Source organism: Cricetulus griseus, chromosome 8, assembly GCF_003668045.3.
Source record: "Cricetulus griseus strain 17A/GY chromosome 8, alternate assembly CriGri-PICRH-1.0, whole genome shotgun sequence".
Lineage (NCBI taxonomy): Eukaryota > Metazoa > Chordata > Mammalia > Rodentia > Cricetidae > Cricetulus > Cricetulus griseus.
The window spans coordinates 12,694,567-12,699,883 of NC_048601.1; the positions used below are offsets into that span (position 1 = coordinate 12,694,567).

At 39.4% G+C, this 5,317-nt stretch overlaps 1 pseudogene; it reads right to left on the reverse strand.

Annotated features, from left to right (window-relative positions):
- Nucleotides 1–1,749: 1,749 nt before the first annotated feature.
- On the reverse strand, nucleotides 1,750–1,860 carry LOC113837136 (annotated as a pseudogene).
- Nucleotides 1,861–5,317: the final 3,457 nt, after the last annotated feature.

The following is a 5,317-nucleotide window of genomic DNA, read 5'->3' on the forward strand; positions in this document are numbered from 1 at the left end:
TTGACCTTCTGAAAAGCTGTGTGTGCTGTGTGGTATTGCTCTCCCCAGATAAAGGGCTGTGTGTCTCATCCAGAACTTCCTCATGTCCCTGGGCAGGGATTTTACCTGTTCTGTCTCTCTGTCTTCTCTTGGGCTCTGTCTGGCACCCACTGCTCTGTTTTTACCATGCTCTATCCTGTAGAAGGTTCCGTGTGCCATTATGCTTGCATATTCTCATTGCGATGTTGTTTGGAAGTTTGTATATCCTGAAGCTCTGAGTCCACTCCTTCTGCCCTCAGTCACTTAGCTGTTTTTGAGACTGGAGGACTGAAATTCCTGCTAATATTATATTGTGAAATATTCCAGTCTTAAGTTCTTAAGTTATGTCAAGATGGAGACCACACACACATGTTCATGCGCGCGGCGCGCGCGCGCGCGCACACACACACACACACACACACACACACACACACACACACACACACACTCCTTGTTATGCAACTCTGGCTAGTCTAGAACTTATTATGAAGTCCACTGACCTTAAACTCTTGGCAATTTTTCTGCCTTGGTTTCTAGAGTGACAGGATTATAGGTAGTCGCCTCATGCCTGGCTTATTTTAATGTTTTTAAAAACTTAAGAAAGTTTCATTTTATATGCATTGGTATTTTGACTACATATATGTCTACTATGCACTATATGTGTATCCTGGGACTGGAATTACAGCCAGTTGTGAGTTACCATGAAGGGGCCAGGAATTGAACCAAGGCCCTCTAGAAAAACAGCCAGAGCTCTTAACCTCTGAGTTATCACTCTATAAGGGGTCCATATGGAGTTGCAATTGTTTTGTCTTGATGGATTGATAGTTTTGTCACTATAAAGAGTTCATAGTGTCTTCTGGAAGTCTTTAGCTTGTACTCCATGTCTGTTTTGTCTGACAGAAAGATGGCCAACCCTGCTCTCTTTTGGTTACCATTTGTATGGGTTATTTTTCCTTCTATCTTTTCTTTCAGCCCAACCTGTCCTGAAATGGAAAGTGAGTCTCTTGTACGTAGTGTATAATTGAATCTGCTTTTGTTTAGCCACTGTGTGCCTTTTGTTTGAGGAGCACAATCCACTGAAGTCTGAAGTAATTGTTGACAAGGGGGATTCCCCGATGTCTGCAGAACATCTTCTGTCTGTCACGTAGCTCTTTTGTGCTCCCTGGTCTCTCACTGTCACAGATTTCTTCCAGTGTTTTTCATATTGCTATGCTTGGCTTCCTTTTCCTTTTGTATGACACCTACAGGTATCTTCTCTGCAGCCACCACAGGGAAGCCATAGGAGAACACAGACTAGTAGTAGTCCATTCTAAGAGGGCCACAGTCTCTCTAGCGTGTGTCCTGCCCCAACACAGTATTGCCACTCATCTCCATTTACATGTTCTTGTTACCTATGCAGTAATGCAATTTATTTAGTTCTTTTAGTACTTTTGCCTTGTAACTTTTATAGTAGAATTAAAGTGATTTACTTGCTTCTATTATGACAGTGCTGAACACTTTCAAACATTTCCAATTGCATGTGGAGTGTCAGAGGACAGTGTGGGGAGTTGGTTTTCTCCTTGTACCATGTGGGTCCTGGGGACTGAACTGGGGTGGCCAGATGTGGCAGGAAGCTCCTTCACCCGCTGAGCCGTGTTGAGGGCCCCAGTGGTCCAGTGCCCGACAGTTCTGTCGAGAACTGTCCCACTTTCCTATTTGATTTTGTTATTTAATTCTCTTTCTAATCTATCTATTAGCTCTAAAATTCATTTAGTATGTTGTCTTCAGACAGAGGACCCGACCAGTGTTAAACTGTTGAGAACAGATCTTACATTTGATCTTAGTCAAAGGCTAGGGAGTGATGAGGATGCCTTTGAATTTCTGGTCCTCTTGCCACGGTTTCTCAAGTATTGGAGGTACTTTCCCAACACTACGGGTGTTTCCCAACACCACCACCCAACAGGCACACACCACCAAACTCATCTTTCCCCCCTTTTCTTTTTTTTAATCCTTCTCTTGTAGTCATCCAGACTACATTCTTCCTTCCCTCCCTCCCTCCCTTCCTCCCAGCTCTCCCCACCTCACCTCTGTTCCATATCCATTGTTCCTCTGTTTGTTTCCCTTCAGAAAAGAGCAGCCCCCCAGGGATATCACCTGAATTGTGTAATAAAATGCAATTAAACCTGTCTTACAAAAATTTTAAAAAATCTTTGAACTATTTGAATGTTTCACTTTGCTTTCATCCATGAGAGCTACAGCTTGCATGGTTTTTTTTTTTTTTTTTTTTTTTTTTTTTTTTTTTTTTTTTTTTTTTTTGCTGAAAAGTAAAATTTGCTTATAGCCTGATAGACACCCCTTGTTTGCAATAGCTACTTCTTACCTGGGCTCCAGTCTCTGCCTCTGCTACCACCCCGAGACTGCATTGTACAGCTCTAAACTGGCCTTGAACTTACCAGAGAGCTTGGGCTGGCCTAGAACTCACCACATGGCCTGGACGGGTCAAAGTTCCTCCATCCAGTGTAGGTAATTTACAGGTCCACATTAGGGAGGAACTGCTCTTCTTGGCTCACTGATTCCAATGCCCATCTCATCTAGACACACAGATACACCCAAAACAGTGTTTGCCAAACTATCTGCCCCCTGTGACCTACTCAAGTTAATGCATAGTTAACCATTACAATCTTATGATTGTACATTTGTTTCTCTTCTTTCTTGCGCCTTTATTCTTGAAATTTCCCAGTTATCAATCCAATGACTTTGCTGTTATTTGGGTTTTCTAGATATACATCATATTATCAGCCAATTTTATTTTTCTCAACCTTTATAAGTTTTATTTATGCAATGTGTACACATGGGCTTGTATGTTTCAAGGCACATGTGTGGAGGTCAGGTTGTTGTCCTCAAGTTTGTTTATTCTGGGTATTTTATCTAAATTGATTAATGCAAAATGTGGCCTTTTATGCCTGCATTCTTTCTGCCATGAGCATCTCATACTGTTAAATGATCCATTATAAGGATATTGCAAATTCTTTTTCCCATTTGTTATTTGACATATGGCTGGGAGTTTCTACACGTTATGAACATTCATATGCAAGCATTTGTTAATGTATACCTTAATTCTTTCTTATTTTATTATATACCTAGGGGTAGAGTTGCTGGGGTAGGTTTAATGGTATGAACTGTTTTGCCAAATAGATACCAATGGTCAGCATGGTTTGAAGGTCACAGTTTCCCCATAAACATTACATCTTAGCTGTCCTGCTAGGTGTGAAATTTTACTTATTTATTTATTTTTGTAGCTTTTATTGTTCCTTCCCAATAATTAGTGGTGTTGGGCATCTTTTTATGTGCCCACTGGCAAAGCTTACTGTCTTTGGAGAAAATCCTTTCCATATCTAAAACTTAGATTATTTATCTTTTTATAAGGTGATAGACTTCTTAAATATTCAGTATTCAAGCCTCTTACCACATATTCACTTCATTTTATTGGGTTTCTCTTCAGTTTGTTGATGCTTTTGAAACACAAATGTTCTTATGATAGAAATCTTGTCTGTTTGTATATTTTTTTTGCCAGTTTTGATTTTGGTATTCTATCTAGGAAGTCATCGCCTGATGCATGATCATGATAATTTACTCATATTTTTACAATGTTATAACTGTAGTTATTATAGGTAGAGCTATGGTCCATTTTGAGCAAATTTTTGCATATGATGTGGGGGAAGGGTTCAGATCCATTTTTTTTTTGCATATGGATGTCTACTTCACTTGTTGAAAAGAATATTTGCTTGAATTTTCCTGACATTTCCTGTGAATCAACCCATCTCTGGTCTTTTGATGCTATTTTATTGATTTAGATGTCATCTTTCAGGATTGTTTCCTTGCCTTTTGCTTTTATCAATCTTATGTGTGTAATATGACTTTTTAATATTTATCATTTGGTGTTCATATGTACCTTAAGCTGATGGCTTCATGTTTTTAATCCTTTAAAAATTGCTTCAGTGTTTCTTCATACTACTGCTTTTACTTAATTGAGTCTGACTAAGTAATAATATCATTATGGTTAAGTCATATTTCTTGAAAAGTACTAAAAACCATACAGAGATATACATGCACATACAAGTACACACATACCCATGCATACATGCACACAATACCCTCACATGCATGTATACATACATACATACACACATACATACATACATACATAGCACACACATGTACATACATGCACACACAGATGCATGTACATGCACATATTGTAGATAATTTTGGTAATATTTAGAGACTGTTCTTTTGTTTTTCAGTACAATTTAAGGCAGTATCTAGATAGTATTCAGTTGCATATAAGGTTTGTTTAAATAGCTCTTTATTGATGAAAACTTAAACAAACATAACGCCTATTTTTGGAGTGCACTTCTCCCTTGCTTTGTCCCTTTCTGATTCTTGGTAACTTATGCCCATCTTTTCTAAATGCAAATACAAAGCCACAAAAACTCTCTCAGAAAGATTTATTCTTTTCTTTGTCGGTTTTACAAACCCCTCCTTTGTCATCACGGATTGTGAGCTTTGGTTTGCCTGTCTATATATTTTTCTTCCCAGTATGAACCTCTTATGATCAAGGGTCATGCCTGAGTTATTTTTGTCTGTCAGTTGCCTACTGAGATTTTTTAAACCAGTAAACACTCAATAAAGACTGAATAAATAAATAAGCCTTTCCCCCAAGAGATCTCTGTCTTCCTGTCCTCCATGCTCTGTGCATTAATTCTATCAATTACCTTAAGTGTTCCATTGCTGATTGCTGAAACTGGGCACAGGACTCAGACCATTTATAACCACATAGAAGTTTTATTGCAAGCAAGGATACAGGGTGACAGTGTCTGGAGAAGGATGCGTATATTTAAATAATCCAGAGGTTCCATGTTCAGGTTGCTGTCCTTCCCCTGCTGGGTCGAATAAGGCACACTTTGTCTCAGGCTCTGGAGTCATAATCATTGTGTCTGGAAAGCCCCTTATACAGGGAGGTTCAGAGGTTGCCTGTCCTAGTTATGGTTTCTATTGCCATGAAGAAACACCATGACCAAAAGCAAGATGGAGAGGAGAGGGTATCTGGTACACTTCTGGATTGTAGTTCATCATTGGAGGGAGTTGGGACAGGAATTCGAGTAGGGCAGAAAAGTGGAAGCAGGAGCTGATACAGAAGCCATGAAGGAGTAATGACTACTGACTTGCTCCCCATGGTTTGCTCAACCTCCTTCCTTCCTTCCTTCTTTCCTCCCTCCTGCCCTCCCTCTCCCTCTTATTTTTGATTTTTTCAAGACAG